This window comes from Alligator mississippiensis, chromosome 1 (assembly GCF_030867095.1).
Source record: "Alligator mississippiensis isolate rAllMis1 chromosome 1, rAllMis1, whole genome shotgun sequence".
Classification (NCBI taxonomy): Eukaryota; Metazoa; Chordata; order Crocodylia; family Alligatoridae; genus Alligator; species Alligator mississippiensis.
This window is the reverse complement of record NC_081824.1, coordinates 356,643,936-356,662,593: the sequence shown is the minus strand read 5'-3', so window position 1 is coordinate 356,662,593 and position 18,658 is coordinate 356,643,936.

Genomic DNA, 18,658 nt, shown 5'->3' with positions numbered 1-18,658 from the left:
GAATTATTAACACCAATTTAACCCTTGTAGGCTGTTCTGCCTATAATACTCAAATAAGATGTATGAGAGCTAGTTAAAAAATAGTTCAACTAAACATTTTTGCTTCAGAGATGGGATGACCATACATCCCCGTTTAGCGGGGACAGTCCCACATTTCAGAGGCTGGTCCCAGCCAGCTGGTGAGAATTAAAATGAGCATACCAGAAACAGAGGTAACCTTGCAGGGAGGTAGAGCGGCACAGAGTGGCACGGTGCACTAGACAGGCAGGTAGGTAGGCAGGCACCTGCCCACTGCACCATGCTGCCCTGCCCCTGCCTCTAGCAGTGCTGGTGACTTAGGAGAGCAGGGAGGTGGGAAACTGTCCCATATTTTCTCATGATCAGCCTATTCAGAGATGCAGTTGTCAAAATCAAAACTTTTAGGGCAGAATTATATTGCACCAACCAAGTAAATTTTGCTGGGTTTTTTTTTTTTGGGGGGGGGGGAAAGTGGAGGGTTAGGGTTAGATGCACAAAACCCAAGCAAATAAATGTTTTACTCCTTATGTGCATGAGAATCCCTAGTCATAGTTTTCGCCACCTTTTCACAACCAATGTCTGTTCATTTATGGCAAAAGAGCTCAGGCAGTCCCAGGCTGCCCATGCTCTCCAGCTGCCCTGGGCAGGTGCTCCCAGGGCTTTAGGGACCTTATTTTGTGCACCCTGGAAATTCCCATGCAAGGAGACTGTGATCAGTATCTGGCCGTATAACACCAGTGAGTGACCCATGCTCTTTTTTTGGAAGTGACAAGTTAATTCTGCTCATCTGTCTTTGGGGATTTTTTTTTTCCATTCATAGCTTTAACAAATTAGATGCATTGTATTTTGCCATACTATGTCTGAAAGATCAACAGCCTAAGAGAATGGGATAAAGACCAAATTGACTAACAAAGAATAGAAACAGCATTAGTCTAACAACTATAGCAAATTAATATAATCAGTCAAGGGAAGAAACTGGGCATTTAAAACATTGTTTCATCTTTCCCCTTTGCAACAAAGTCCATAAAGCAAATTCAGTAAACTGAATGAAATTTACCTTCTGAATTTTACATAATAAAGTTTTAATCCATAATGGGTGTGTCTACACGGGACTACAGAGTAGACCAAGGAGCTCCACGGTAAACATCTCACATCTACATGTTCAGGGCTATTAGGCTGAAGTAAACTAATAAACTCCACAGCAGGTTAGTACTTGTAAACACAAGTATTATCCTGGTCCTATTGCGGAGTTTTTTTTATACTGCAGCAGAAGCACATGTGTAGATGCTGACATGGCTGGCTGGGGCATGAGGGTGCTTCAGTACAGGGGCTGCCTGCTAGCCCCACACTGGAACACCTATGCCTGAGGCAGCCCCTGCATAGCATGTTGATTAAATGAATTTCAACTTCTGAAATTCACAAAGCTTTTGTTACAGTTCTGATTTAATATTGTAAGTACAATGAGGTTGCCAACTTTTATATTTTTATAGGCCTCAGTTTTACAATTTATCAGATTCAAGTATAGACAAAAAACCTATAATGCACTTCTAACTAAAATGGGATATGAAATGGTAAGCACCATTCCTTGACCCCTACACTACACCAAGTTAGCTAAACTTAGATTTTAATGTGGCCCATCTCACAAACTCACTTCTAGATACAATGTAGCTATAGAGAGGGCCAAATAATATTTTCAGCTGCACTTGTAGAATTCTATTCAAAGTAATAATGTTAAGAAAGTAAGTTGGCCCAGTGTTTTCAAGTGCATTTTATTAATTAATTGCCACTTCTTTACAATACTAGGCCACATTCTGGCAGGCACTAAGCAGGGAAACTTACAAGAACTTTTTCATCCCATAAGCCACCTCTGTCCTGTCTGAATGCATAAAGGAGCTGCTACAAAGGGACCTTCATAGTGATTTTCTAATGCAGAACCTAAGGTTATTGGATGAGATACACATAATTTCTCTAGCCAGGCACTGATCCATCAGCACAGCCACACAGACATGTTCCTAGCAGAAAAGGAAAGCAATGTGTTGGGGTTTCCTGTTGGATATGAATAGTACTTTTACAGAATACATGCACATTTGTTTGACACCCTTTTCTTTCCCTATTTTGCCTAATGAGAGTTACAACTGTTAGAACTCAATAGGCATGTGCTGAAAATAGTGTTTTTTGTTTTTACAGAGACCTGAGATTAGCAATGGTCTAGATAGTCTTGTTACTGTATTTAGATGGTTGTCAGTACACAAAAAATAACCTTAACTCTGATTAAACAAAACAGAGTGGGGAATTTGATCATTAATTCCAGTAACTAAATGCAGGTGATTTTTTTTATCATGATTTTCATTTTCTATTTTCTAAAACTCTAACTATTATTTTTTCATGTTTGAAATTTTCAAAATCAGTAACTAAAAAGAAAGAGAGAATAAATTAATAAAAGGTCTGATGGCTACATATACTACTAGAGATTTTTTTAATGGAAAATTAAAGAATGTTAGGGTAGACAAAATAATTATAGGAATCCCCAATATGAAACTAAAAACATTAGCTTTGTCATCATGTTAATACATGATACATTTCTGGTGTGATGTGAGGGGGGAGGCAACTTTTGAACAGCAGTAACCCAAATTAATAGAGCTCGGTCTAAAGAGGGCCACTGCCTGTGACCTGATCACTGACATCATGGGCTGCCCTGTGCCAGGGATTTCCCAACCACCAAATACTGATGACCAGCTCATCACCCTGCCACAGAACCATCGCTGTCGTCCCAGATTCACGGGCCCTCTGTGGGCCACGGATTGCCAGTTTCTGGTGTACCGTAAAGAAACAAAAGGCATAAAATGTACCTGCTGATGATTTGGTCGTCAGTAACGAGTTGCAGAATAACGAATCTTTACATATAAGACTCAGCAACCGTCTAATAGCAATTCCATACAGTGATCTCTCTTTGATCTCAATGGATGTTTTCCATGAGGATCAACTACAACAGCAAACTCACAACTTCATTGAATAACTTATGGAAATAATGTTCCACAAATACGAGCCCTTGGAAGTTACTGACAAAACTATCAGCTCAGTATTTTCAATTTTATAATATTCTCACCATGCAAAATATGACCAAATATGCATCTTTTGAGTGTAGAAAGAATACAAATTTAAATACTAAAAATGTAACGGGTATATGCAGACAATTTGACTTTTTTTTTTCTCTACTTATAATAGTCATCTCCCCTTAAATGGTTTTACTCCATACTCAAAGTGTCTACATGAAACATTTACTGCCAAGTAGACTAATTAGCTCCATGGTAAACTTCTTGCACCTACATCTGCAGAGTCATTAGGCTGGAATAAACAAATAAACTCCATAGCGTGATAGTACTTGTAAATACAAGTAATACCCTGTTGGCTAGCCCCACACTGGAGTACCCTTGTGCCCTGGCCAGCCCCTCTGCAGCATGTTGAGAAGGGTCAGAGTAGACTGGGGCTGGCAGGCTTACCCCTGCAGCCCGGTGCCACCTGGGGCTGCTCCACCCCTGTTCAATGTGCTGCAGTCCCAGGCACATGTGCAAACAGTGCACCTGGGAGTAAACTTAGACACAATAAGCATCTAATTAATTGCATGTGTAAACATCTAAAACCTAGTTTTCTGCACATTTCCAACTTTATGAAAGCAGCTGTTTAATTGACATTATTTCTGTTTTTCTTATGTAAGATTCTAAGTCTTTTTTAAAAAAAAATCTATTCATATTTTGTAAAATGTCAGTGTGATTTCCTTTTGCAATTCAGTGGCAAATCTGTAAATATACAAACATATTTTACTGCAACTGTGAATAAATAAGGTGTTCTTATTATTCACAAAACATTTCTGTAGATAATCTTACTTGCACCAAATATCATATGTAATAAAAATATTAAGGGTGCTTAAGAGTAATTTCATTTAATTTGGGGTTCACTGTTTTCTTTTTCTTAAATAAATTTCCAAAATATATACATTCATTTTCTTATTTTATAGTAGTACAAAGTCAATAAAAGCTGGACTATAACTATGGAAACAGGACTAACTACATCTGTTTTATTTACTGTTTTTTTCTTTGTTATAGCCATAAATTGAGCTTTACTTTAAAGAAACACCTAAGAAAAAATAGGTGTTTTTCAATCCATTGCTTGTATTAATATATTAATATACCCTGGGAGAGTGCTTATCTAATAAAAAATAATTTGTAATAACACATTTCTAAGCATTAGTTGTTTATGACTTCATACTTAGAACTCAATTACCGTATCATGTTCATATGAGAGATGATGTAATTAACATTTTTTATTTGCTTAAATACATAACAGGGTTGTATTTAATACATGTATCAAAGGATTTTTTTAGATAAAAGATCTTTAAATCTGTAAGTGGACGTATAACTGATACAACTTAAATTTTGCTGAAAGGGGCGAGTATCTTTCATAAGCATAACTGCTCACAAATGAAGAGCAAGGTAAGCAAAACAGAATAATAATCAGAAATGCATGATATATTCTGAAACTCCTATTTATTTTTCCTAAGGGAATGATGAGAATCATAAGAAATATTATGAGGTACTTATCACAGACTATCTACCTTTTTTCCTTGTCTGTAATAGGAAACTTATGTATGCTTTTGATAGCTAATAGGTTGAAAGAATAATGAGAGGATTCACTGATGTTTGTTGCAAAGTTGAAGTGTCTCAGTATGCTCAAGATTCTGCTCGGATATTCCATTCAGGCAAAAGTAATCCAATTTAGTGCAGATCTGAGGTCCAGCTGGGATCAAACAGATATTCAAGAATCATCCTAAATATCTTTCTAACACTTATTTCCTGAAAAAAATGTTTTTGTTCTGTCTTAGGCCTTTATGATATGGTACACATTTGAACGCACACCTTGCTGGGGTTATTTGACCCCAGTAGTCTTTCCTGCCCAGAGCAGGGGGGCTGGACCCGATGATCTCATGAGGTCCCTTCCAGCCATACAGTTCTCTGAATCTGTGATACTACTTATTCAGACAATTCTAAAATAACATATATTTCTTGAATTGTAATGTCTTTCAATTGTGTTCAACATCACTTTGGAAATGTGTCTATTTTTTCTAAACAGATTATCTAAAGTGGACTTGTTCTTTGAAAATGGCAATGTGATACTCCAAAGGTAGGATTTTTAGCAGAATTTGGTCTCCCTCTAATCCCACTTAAGTCAAAGAGGGGGGAAAAACCCTCTCATTGACATCAGAAGTTGGGAGATGTCCAAAATGTCTCTGCACCATGTATATTGTTTGCTTGTAACTTCCACTCAGGTCATCCCCTCCACAGTAGGACCTGGTGAGGAAATTTCCATTTAGATCCCACTCAGTAACTCTCTGCATCATAAAATAAGAGGGCAAAGGGTTTATTGCTCTCCTGCTGTGACTTTCTGAAACCAGGTGGATTCCAAAAGATCTTCATGAGTCTAAGAAATTCAGGTGTCTCACCAGTATTCCCCCATCACCACTCCCATCACATTGTAGTGTGGGTTCATGTGATCAACACTACCAATACTCTCTGCAGCTTCCAAGTATGCAGTTTAGTACAAATGGTAATACAGCTTCATTATCTTTTCCATGAGACTTGGGGCGAGTAGAACAGAGGAAGATAATGTGAATCCTCATCAGCTTCATCACTGGCTAGCTGCCATCTTACCTTGCTACTAAGTTATCACCCACTTTCACAGTATAGACTCTGCATACAGGCAAAGTTTTATTGGGTCTGTCATGGACAGTGTATTACAGAAGCAGCTAAACCCCAAATTTGTGTATAAATTGAGGGGAGATTTTTGGGAAATGCCCTTTCATGAACAGTTCTCAGGAATGATTGAAGTATTCTGTATGTCTTTTTACAAGTTAAAAAAATTCTCCCTATAACTAGTTCTGCAAACTCAGTCATGAACCCAAAAGTCAGGCTGGGTAGTCCCTGTTTCACATTTTCCCAATATGTAATATCACATTCTGTGTCACTAGTGCAAACCTATTTTGTTTATTGTGTTTGTATATAACTTGGTGATTGACCTTGTACTTGGAACTTAGTAAAGTAAGTCCTCTGTCACCTAGATCTATTGGCTCTACATCACTTACAAAAGTAAAATGTAGTGAAGCCGTGCTAAAATTAGCAGTTAGGTCTCTGAATATTCACATGGAGTAAGTCTTTTGAAAAAGAGGATTGTGATGGATTGCAGTTCTCATATTGTTTGAGAGAGGAAAATAAAATGAAGAAGAAAATAAGACGACCCATTCCATTCTCACATAAATATACACACCTCAGAATATTTCACAAGGAGGGGAGAATCAGTGCAGCCTTCCTGTTACAGTTTTACGCCTACAAAATTTGCTCTTGTGAGAGTGAAAAGCAAATGCTATTTCAGAGTTCATCAACAAATGATGGAGTTAAAAATACAAAAGTCGGGGAGGTCTCATACCTTCCCCTTCTTCTCCTCCCCCACCAATATCACTTGACATTGGTAGCCATATAATGAAATACTTCTACTTCCATTAATATCTCAAACATACACATTGATCTTCACAGGCATTTACCCATAAAGGTATTATAACTACATGAACAGTGCTTGAGCCCAGTGCCATCATACTAATGCAGGACAGCAAAAACCCTCTTAGCATGCCTTACAGTTGTCATGTGAATACAGCTTCCTATAAACCCAATATTTATACTAATGCCATTTTCCATTTTCTGAAGTGTTAAAAGTGATGCTCAAAGAAAAAAAAAAAGTACATGTAAGAATACAGCTTTCAAGCTGACTTTTAGCTGTTAGGTAATTCTTAATAAGGCCTAGTTCCTGGTCTCAAGGCCATATCTGAGTGTTGACAGATCAAGTAAAAAGCAAGTATTTCAGGTGTGACAAATGATAGAATTATTACATTTCTGATTACTGTTTTTCCTAGAAAGAGAAATGAAAGTGAATTCCCTGCAAACTATTCAGAGATCATCTTTGTTGGCCCCAAGTGAACCAGTATATAAGAGAGACCTGAGGGCAGAACCATAAGACCTGTGTGGCATTAAGATCTCCATATATGGACTGGCAGCTGTTACTGATCCAATCTTCAGACTGAAGGATGGCCATAGGGAATTTGCAGGTATTGCTCCTTGCTGAATCAGGATATTGGGGCTCCATGTAAAAACTCATTGGTGCCAGTGGTCATGTTGTTTATTAGAGGCAGGAACAGGCCTTTAATTGTACTGCAGTTGCAATTCACTATTGCTAAAATAAGATGCATTGACAACAACTTCATGTCAAATCCAAAGACCTACTCAAGAAACAGTTAAGCTTTCAATTTCTCATTTTATATTCATTGCAGCAAACAAAAAGGCACAAACATCAGTTTGTGCAAGCATTCAAACTGCATGATGTGTTTTTAACAGTGATGTATAAACGTATTTTTTTCAATGTACAATAACAACAGAAGACGGAAAATCAGGAGTGGCAGAAACAACATGTTGCAGACCAAAACAAAAGTACCCAGAGGCACCCACCCTGCAAAGAAACACATTCCTGAATTTCAGTAGAGTTTGTCAATCCTGGATTGGCCTCATCAGCCTTCTTTAGACCCACAGATAAACCAATTGTGGAAGACAATCATCCTTGACTGCAAGGGATTGACAAATATAAAAATATTTAATTCAAAATGTACAAATGGCCATGGTTCCTTCAGTATGTGTTACTTATTTTTAAAGTAATTTTTATAAATTAGTAAATTTTCAGAGGGCTGTTCTTGCGATATCAACAGCATGTTTAATTTTTAGCTTTACTTGTTTGTGTTTGAAACTCTCCTTTGGTGCTAAATCATAACCATAGTAAGAGTTTATACAGGTCTTTGATCAAATAAAATCCAGGGGCAGAAATGTACCAGTTGTCAATCGATCAACTGAATCATTTGTGACAATAAGGTACTCATTAACTCATACTTTCTAACTATAAGTAGCCTTATTTTTGTGCATGTTTTCTAGCATGTAAAATCACAAATCTGAACTAATTTTAAATATTATGTCATCTCAATTACATGTTCATTCCATGTGCTTTCTAATTTATATTCAGGGCCTGGTTAAAAGCCCACATAAAATAACGGTATGTTTCCTATTTTCTAATTTAACATCCTAGCATTAAAGCAAAATAATGAGACAAGGATTTTTTTAGTAATATACGAACAGATATAAGTAACACATTACAGTATTTAAGCTAGTTTTGAAGGACAATATCCATATACATAAAACACTCTTAACTGTTTACAGTATAAAATAGCTGTCTGAGGATGCTAACTGATGTTTCACATTGAAAGGTCCAACTTTAATAAATGTGTCTGCACACATAATTCTCAAATTCAAATACTTCCCACAGAAAATATAATCTGTATCTCTAAAACCTACATTTTAAAAACTTTAGGATTTATATGTCCTACTTAGTGATTTGACCTAGTTCATGCTCAGAAGCAGCCAGAATCTTCCTTTTTTTCCAGAAAAGCAATAGTTTGCTGACTTAAGAATAAGAACTTTTTTCCCTGATAGAAAGTGGACAACTTGTTATGAGGAACTGTGTCTTCTGTCTTCAACCCAATACATTATTTATGTGTGCAGGATTCAATGGTAGACTCAGGACAAAAATCAGAATCTGGACAACAAGAATCGAATACAAAAGTCAGAATCTGGACAGCAAGACAACAAGATAGAACCAATCATAGTCATCATGATTTTATAGGTTGTAACTATTACTGCATAATGTGTGTTATTTACACAACAAAATCAGAAGTTTGCAATAAATAAATTATGTATGATTAAAATAGAAATAATTGCTCAGATTCTCAGCTCTTGTTAATTCCATCAATGAAAGTCAAGGAAGCTACATCAATTTTACATGAGCTGAGACTCTGGTCCTATATTTAAATGCCATAAATCATTGTCATTGCGGTGCCTACCAGTTAGTATATTCCTACATGATTATTAAAGTACGATACCAAACATACTATATGCAATCACTTTTAGCAAAACTAATCAAAATTCTTATTACTTCATTGTAATTCAAGCGTCACTTCTAAAACAGTATTTCCTGTGTCAATCTACTGGCACTGGCACTGGCACTGATGCTGGCACTGTATGAGAAAGTCTACCTATCTCAACCAATATAAACTGCATATCCAATTTCTGTGACATTGTCATGCATAAATACTCTAAGCTCTGAGAATTGTCAGTATCTGTTCCAATCTCCGTTACATTTAAATGCAGAGATATATGTAAACTTTTAAATCTAGATCCACTAAAATTAAGAGGGAGAAGTTTCTTTCTAATTCATCAATAAGTAATACTTAATATATGTCTAGTTAAACTAAATACATAATTCAACTTAATATAATAGCTACAAGTAAGTTTATGCTAAGCACAACAACTTCTGACTACAAAGATCTTTCTGTAACACAAAGCAACTTGTCTACATCATTCCCTAGAGACTATGAGGCATGCAATAAACCTTAGGATTTGTACAAAGGAAAATCTGCCAGCCTGTAAAAATATTGCCTTCAGGAAAGAGATTGAACATTTGAAGTTTTCATTCTATAGTGGTACGTTAAAGTACTATAATTCCTCTAAGCTATTGATTATAGTCATTATTTGTATTATTGAAGGCTATGACAATTAACAGGTGAGGAAATAGGAATGGCATGATTTCCACTTTATAACTTAAGAATCAATTGTTTCTTGAGGGGGTTTGGGAAGGGAGCAGAAGAGGAATATAATATAACACAGATGTTACACTGATTGCTATTCACACTAAGTGTATTGATTCTATAAACTACAAATGGTTAAATGGGTGAAACCTCCCTTCTGATCAGAATGCAGTTACCCTTCTAGAATATTAAAACTACCCCAAAGGCAAATAGTCTACTTTAAGAGTTGTTTCATTGTTCCCTTGGTCTATGCCCATGTATATGACTATGAATAAAATCAAATTGTGTAGCCTTTTCTTTTAAAATACAAAAAATAGTAGTATACCATGTTAACCAGTCAAATGGGACATAAGTACAGTACATGCTTAGATGCCAGATTACTATTTCCTATTAAATATTGATGATTTAGCTTGTAACTTAAATACCTAGACACTTTATGTCCATGTATTCAATATTTATATTTATATGAATGCAACAATAACTCAGTTTAATGTGTCAAACGTATATATGTATACGTTTGGGATATATATATATATATATATATATATATATATATATTCAGCAAAGATTACATTTTCAGTTTATTTTCTCTTTCCACGGGTTTTTTCCCCATAATAACCATAGTTCCAAATTTCTGCAAGACTTTATAACTTCATATTACACAGTTGAACATATAGTACATGCTAACACATTAATATTCATCATGTACAGAATGCCGAAGACAGCCAAATGATTAAATTTCTCAGAATGACATCAGATTTGAAGGAATTAAAATGTCTTAAAAGATATGGAAACGTACATCCAGCCATTACATTTAAGATGGGGATAGTTCTGCAATGCACTCATTGTAGATAAACAGTGAGCAGTGCGCCGCCTTTTCAGCACCTTGGACAGCAAACACTTCCTTGAAACAAGCAACGAGTCTCTCCGCAGCAGAGCTTTGTCTCTGATCTGTGGTTCTTACCGTACAGCTACACATAAGTGTTATAGTTGACCACATCACTGTTCCGAGATGACTTCTAAAAGGACGAATGCTAACTACCATTAGCTTTTGGTGCTCTTATTTCCCTCCATTTTCACATACACTGGATGACCAAACTCTCAAAGCACATTTGAATAATAGGACAGATCTGGTGTTTGAGACCTAAAAACCATGGGTAATGTGTACTGCAATAATTTTATTTTTAATGTTTCTTTCTCTTCACCAACATAAATATTAAAAACATTTCTCCATATAAACCCCAATAGAAAAAAATATAAACCGCACTATATAGTTACTATTCACTGCAGGTTCCTCTTTCTTCCATGGAATGGTGTGCAGTAAAGGACCTGAACATGTAGTGACAGGGAAAAGTTGATAATATCAGCCCATGATTTTAAAACTGATGTTAAGAAACTAAATGTGATTCTTTGCCAGCACAAAGCAGTAGATCAGTTTCCAAGTTAAGAAGTTACTGCAATGGCAGTGATGTCCTCACACTTTTGGTCTCCAGGCATATAACTTCTGGGTATTTATTTCTTTTACCTCTAAAGCGATAAATGTCCAGATAAAAAGATAGCAGGCTAAAAAATACATAAAATATAGATGGTCTGTGTTTGCACATGCACAGAGTTTATCATCTGCGACCTGCAAGTCCAAAACATACTTTAGGGAGCTGATTCCTATTCAACTACATGAAACAAATTTGGATTGATAACTTTCCCCTTGCTGATAACGACTGATAATTTCCCCATTACTCCATAATGAGGTAAAGTTATTTGACTTCTGCAGAAATACATGATTGACTTTTAAGGCAGCGTCTGTAAGTTAGTGCCCATATTCAACATCGTGGGATTCTTTGAGGCATTCGCTGTTATCCTGGTAAAATTTCGAAAGGCCTTGCTGGACTTAAAAAATGAAGTGGGGCTCTGGTTCCCAGTGTATATAGTATCAGCGTTATAGGCCTTCTGTTCAGAGCAGTAATTTGTATGCAGTGCTGTGTTTGGTTGACTCCTACAGCAGTTTATGGTGTAGGTGTGTTAAGCTACCAATATAATATAGTACTTGATAAAATATGAGTCAAGTAAGTTCAGAGCAGAAGCCATTCAGCTGGCTCAGAGGGTCCAAAAATTGTACTTACAAAACAGACTGGGTATTTTAAGCACCAGATAGAGCCCCTTATTCAGTGCTTCCCTGCATTGAGAGCTGGATCAACTGTGGTATGCAAAAGTGGAGAGGTGACAGCTACCAAAGAGCCAACATGGGGCACTGTTTTCTCATGAAGAAAAATAATCTTTGGATTACACTGAATGGGTATTGGTGATACACAAAGAATAACGATGAGGCTTATTGAAATTCCGTCATCACTACTTCCCAACCAAAGGTCACTGCAGCATCTATTTACATCCACTCTAGTCCTTGAGCTCTCTCCAACTCCATAGATTTTGTAGAGCAGACTGCAGACACAGACACATAGAGCCGGTCATCATGCCCTTTTTCCTTTTGCTAATGATCGCATTACCACATCTTCTGTCTGTGCGTTAGGAAATACCCAAGCCTTCGTTCTCACTGAAAGCTTACAAGCTGAAACGAACAACAAGTAACTTCGGATATTGCCATACAACGGCAAATAACCGGAACATCTGTCCTTCAGAAATCTGGAGCGCAGTCTGCCATAGCTGGCTCTTGCAAGAGGCTTCGCATGGCAACTGCTGCTAGACGCAATCCCTCCCCCCCCCCCCCCCCCCATGGATGTACGCGCTCTGCTTGGGCACAGCACCCCAAGACAAGAGCAAACTTGCCTTCCGAGTGAAGGACACTCTTCAAGCAGCACCCGTGGCTCACGGGGCAGTCACAAACTGTCCCCACGGGAATAGGCACGTTTCCCACAGAGTGCTTACACAGGCGCCAGCCGCCAGCCCCCAGTCCGCTGGGACAACCAACTTCCCACTTCCATTCCAGCCCCCTGAAGGGGCAGGGGCAACACCTTTCCACACCACTTCTTTCCACTGCCCCGTTCATTGGCATGCAGCCCCTGGCACTGCCTCTCTTGTCAAACCGCATCCAAGCCTAAGGAAGCGAGCCTCCGAGTTTGAGCCAATCGCATATTTATGACTAGGGGGAAATCCAGCTCTCTGCACTCCCAGAGGACTCCCGGATCGCTTCTCTTGTTCCTCTTCAGCCAGGCGTGAATAAGGATCCCTGGTCAATCGCCACCAGATCCACTCCTGCCCTGGTCAGTCACCACCAGATCCACTCCTGCCCTGGTCAATCGACACCAAATCCACTCCTGCCCTTGTCAATCGACACCAGATCCACTCCTGCCCTGGTCAATCACCAGCAGATCCACTCCTGCCCCAAGCAGAGCCACCAGAGTAAGGAATAAAACCAGATCGAAGCCCAAGAAGAAGAATAGCAACGAAGGGGAAACCAGGCAGGAAAGAGGCAGTCAAGCACAGCAGGGCTCCTACCTTACAATCCTCAGGACACGATTTCACCGAGTATTCATCCGATTGCAAATATTTCTGGAGCATAACCTCAAACTCTTCGTATTTCTCCTGAGCGTGCTGGTCGTAGCGTTGGTAAGCCTGGACGCACTGGCTGCAGGAGCCCTCCTCCTCCAGCACCGCGTCCAGGCTGCAGTTCAAAGTGTCCGGGTTGGACGGCCCGGCGAACAAGTCCCAGAGGGTGTAGGCATTACAAAAGGAAAGGTAAAAATCCGTCAAGTTCCAGCCCGGAGCTTTGCCAGCCCGAGGCACCTGCTGCTGCTGCTGCTGCTGGCCCGGACCCGGCGGCCTCCTGCACACGGAGTCCGCGTCCCCCACGCTGAAGCACTGGGCAGGCGGGGAACTCCGAGGGTAGCAGGTCTCCAGGCGCCACAAGGGGTTGGTGGAGTTTCCTAGAAAAATAGCCTGGTCGCTGCGGGGGGGGTGGCGGCTCTGGCCTCTGCTGCTGCTGCTGCTGCTGCTGCTGCTGCTGCTGGGGGAGGGAGGGAGGCTGGGCGAGAGGAGGCTCCGGGCTACGGGCGAGGGCTCCCCCATGCCAGCCAGGGGCTCCGGCGCGGCTCCGCGCCGCGGCCGCCCCTTGTCCCGGGTCCTGGCCAGCTTGGCCTCGGCGCAGACCCACAAGTGATCAGAGAGCAGGACGGTGAAGAAGAGGAGCGAGGCCAGGGACAGGCGCCATTTCTGAGCCCTCTCCGAGTCGGCGAAGGGTTTGTCGTGCTCCCGGGGCGCGAAGCAGAGGTCGGAGCCGTGGTCGTAGTGCCGGCTGCACGTCCCGGCGCCCCTGGTCATATTTTGGGAGCGCGCAGCCCCGGCCGACTCCACCGTGAGGGCTGCTCTGCCGGGCTCACCGCAACATGCATTGACTTGGGAGATGGGGGGATGCTCTTGTCTTCCCTCCTAGCCTCTCTCTCCCCCCTCTCTCCCACTCCCCCCCTCTCTCTCTCTGGCTTCCTTACGGGAGGGGGGGTCGGGCTCCCCACCCCGAGCAGCCGCTCCGGAGGAGATGGGAGCACTAGTGCGGAGAGGAGGAGGAGGAGGAGGAGGAGGAGGCGGCGGCGGTGCCGGCTGGTGGTGCCTGCCTGGGCTTCCCCCCCCCTCCTCTCAGCCAGGCATGGTCAGATGGCAGGTCCCCATGGCCGCGGCGCCCGCCGCCCGCTGCATGCGGCTGCCCGGGGGCAGGTGCTGCCCCGCGGGCTCCGGCCGCCGCCGTCCTCCCGCCGGCCCCGGCCCCGCGTGGCTCTACGGGGAGCGGCGCTGCTGCAGCCGCGCGCCCGGGGCGCCGCCGGCGATGCCGAGCAGGAGCAGGAGGAGGAGGGCGCGCGAGCTGCGGCGGCGGGGAACGGGGGGCGGCTGCTGCTGCTGCTGCGGGGCGGGATTGCCTGGCTCCTGCCTCCCGATGGCCACAGGCATCTTCGGTCCCTGGGCTAAGTTGCCGCCATCTTCGTCCGGGAGAAACACTTTTTTGGGGGGAGCGCTGCTGGCTCGTGCGTCATCTCCTCCCGCGCCCGCCGCTCGCGCTCTCCTGGCGCAGTGGCGGCGGCGGCGGCGGCGGCGGCGCTGCCTCCTCCTGCCCGGGCGCGGGGAGCGGGGGGGCACGTGCCGCGGCGGCCTCGGCCTCGGCCCTGCCCCTCGCCGCGCCGCGCCGCGCCTCCCGCCCGGGGCCGGAGCACCGCCCCGAGGGTGAGGGGGAACTGGAGCGGCGTAGCTGGAGGGTGAGGGGGGGTGCGTGGCTGGAGGGTGAGGGGTGTGTGTGTGTGTGGCTGGAGGGGTGGTGTGCATTTATGCGTTTGTGTGTGGCTGCAAGGTTTGTGTATGTGTGCGTACCTGGAGGATGAGGGGGTGTTTATGTGTGTGTAACTGAAGGGCGTGTGCGCGTGTGTGGCAAGCAGGTGAGAGGGTGTGTAAGTTTGTGTGTGAGGGGTGTTTAGATGTGTGTGTGGCTGGAGGGTGAATGTGTGCATTTACGTGTCTGTGTGTGTCTGGAGGGTGTGTGTGTGATTGTGTCTGTGTATGGCTGGAGGGGGGGTGTATGTGTGGCTGGGGGTGCATGTGTGTGTAGCCTGACAGGGAGTGTGGCTGGAGAACATGTGTGTGTGTGATTGTGTTTATGTTTGTGTAGCTGGAGGGGGTGTTTGTATGCTGGTGTGCGTGTGGCTGGAAGGTGTGTGTTTATATGTGTGTGGCTGGAGAATGTGTGTGATTGTGTTTGTGTGTGTAGCAGGAGGGTGTAGCAGGAGGGTGTGTGGGGGGGTGTAGTTATGTATGTGTGTGTGGCTGGAATGTGTGTGTGTTTATATGTGTGGTGGCTGAAGGGTGTGTGTGTGTGTGGCTGAAGAATGTGTGGAAGATTGTGTGTGTGTGTGTGTAGCAGGAGGGGGGTGTGGCTGGAGGGTGGGTTTATGTGCATGCGGGCTTATGTGTGTGTGTGGCTAGAGGGAGGCTGTATGTGGCTAGATAATGTGTGTGTGTGATTGTGTTTATATTTGTAGCTGGAGGGGGCGTGTGTGTTTGTGTGCATGTGTTGCTGGGGGCTGTGTATGTATATATGTTTATGTGCGTATGTGTTTATGTGCGTGTATGTGGCTAGAGGGTGTGCGTGTGTTGTTGTGCCAAATAACAAGTGCCAAATAACAAATGGCTCGTGGCAGAGGAAATGTCAGGCTCTGAGTAAAAGCTCTGGATCCCGCCAGGTTTTGTTTTCTTTTCTTTTTTGACCCCTTCTTACACGCCCTCCCCAATCCTATGGCCTCAGTACACATTGTATCTAGCGGTTTCACCAAACAAACAAGGGAGCAAACAAAAAGACCTGACCTCCAGCATATCCAAGGCTACAAAGCTCTGCTCTGACTCCTGGATCCAGCCAAATCCTGCCAATTTTTAGGTCTATTCTTCCAGATTCTACTGCCTAAACAGAGACCAGGCACAGACCTAATAGCTATTCCTATTACCACAAACAAATAAAATCAATGAACCCCAGTGCAACTAAGCGACCGAAACTTAAGACTGAGCAACAGATCATGCCAGCCTTTTGCCCCAGCCCCAGAATGTCATTGCCTAAATAGACAACAGGTTAAATGATGATAAAGCAAGTGTCCCCACACTCATAAGTTGGAAGTGTGAGGGTTAGAAAGCAGCACCGTACCTAGACTCCTGGTGACCCAGAGCAAACTTTTAGTATCAGGCCCCCCTTTGCCAGAGATAATGATGAATATAATTTTTAAATTACCATTTTTGGGCCCCCCACAGATACAGCCAGAGTCACTGGAGATGCCCTAAGAGTGGATGCTCTCCTTAAACTGTCCAATGCCCATTCACAGATGGTTAAGAGCAGTCCAGGCCATGCAGGGCAGCTGCCATCCTGAGGACCGGAAGTTGGTGTTGGGGATTAAGTTTTTTAGCCTCAGTCCTTGTGCAGCATATTGCCTGCTCCAACAGGTTAAGTCTCTCCTAATATACCTTCAAAATCTTAACTTGATGCCTTTCAGTGAACTTGTGCCCTAAAAGCTTGAGTCTAGGATCTAGCCATTGAAGTTATTCAGGTACAGTAGAGTTTCAGCATTGATGACAACTAAACTGGACTTATACCAAATTCCCTTCAAAAGTTTCAGTGGACCTCATTTTAAATATAAGGAATATCTAGAACTGGTAATATCTACAAAACCAGGCTAAATTTATTAGGTACACACATTTTACCTTATAAAATACAATTTATTTTAAGTTTTAATAATTAGCTTATTGATAAAAAAAATACACAAGTTAAAGCAGCATTTTATTTATCCCCTAGCAATGGAACTTATAATATATTGTGATTATGATCTATGTGGTGGAGAGGTTTCTGACAGCTGATGGCTCTTTGATTCAGCACCAAAAGGCTGAATTAAATTCAAGGTTTGGAAGTTGAAACTAGACAAATTCAGACAAGAAAAAGGGTGCACATTTTTAGTAGTGATGGTTATTAACCTCAAGAACAACTTCCAATTGCATTTGCTGGATAGTCCATTAAAGGCTGCCTATTTTTCTGAAAGATATGCTATACCTCAAACAGGAGTTATAGGCTTGATGGGGGAGTTAAGGAGAGATTCTCTGGCCTGTGTTAGGCAGGAGGTCAAAAATGATCAGAATGATCACATACAGCTTTAAAAAAAACACTATGAGTCAACTTCCATATTTAACAGAAGTTATGCCTGGGTTTTATTTTGATAGATTTATTTCAAGTTGCAGAATAAGGATGAATATTATAAGACAGACTATACAGCACCCATTGAGAGCATAGGAACATAGATCCTAGTCAAACAGACTACATCACCTGCTAACAGTACATTCTTCATTTGGGTTCTGGTGTTTTGATTTCAATGATTCAGGTATTCGGGCAAAAAATGTTGAAGGATCCATTTGAATGCATGTGCTGAATCATCATTTTGATATTGCTGCATTTTGATATTGGGATATCTTTGATTGAATTTCTTTTAAACATTCAGAGTAGCTCAACATCTCTATTTGTTAAACTGATCCTTTGCAGAGGAGGAGGGGAGAGGAAGAAAGGGAACAAGGACTATGGTAAAGTGGAATAGGGTCGATCCTGGCAGAAGCAGCAGGTTCTAAGTGTCAGAGATGAGATTTTATAGTTAACCTGTAAACCAGAATATACTCATATGTAGTGGGAGCTGGTCCACTACCTTATTAACATAACATTTCTTTGCCAGTAGGCCATGTGGTGCTTGTCTCCCCTGCTTTTTTACCTGTGTCATGTTGTAGGGTGTTTTTCTTCTGTTCTCATAAGGTGCCAGTGGCATAACTAGGGTGGGGCAAAAGAAGCAGCTGCCCCAGGCACCAACTTGGGGGAAGCATGGAGATGGAAAAACCGACTGCCACTGCAGCTGTGTGATTATACCAGTAGTATGATGACAACTGGAAGTGGCTGTTGCCCTTGTGTGTGGCACCTGTCCCAGGTACCCAGATGCATTATTATGCTTCCGCAAGGTGCTTTGTGGCTCTGGTATATGAGAAGGGTCAGAGTGGAAATTGTTTATGCTTCTTTAAAGAACTTATGTAAGCAAGGGACCAGAAACAATGATTTCAGGCACCCTCATGCCATACCCATGTTCTACTCTTAGAAACATAAGAACACCATGGAAAAGGATTTCTGGACCAGGAAAGGGGTCCAGAGAGAGGGTTGGAAGAGGATTTCTGGACCATCAAGTCTAGTCCCCTGTGGGTGTAAGCATAACCAACCACCTATCCAAAGGGCTCACAAGATTGTCCACTTAGCCCCAGTCATAAAGCACCCCATGGTAATATAATGCCAAGTAGGAACAGGCATCCATCCAGGAAGAGCACACACCAACTGCTGAAACTTCCTTAGCCTGATGAAGGGTTTTTGAACTCGAAAGCTTGCTTAATAACTATTCTCCAGGTATTTGGGTTGGTCTA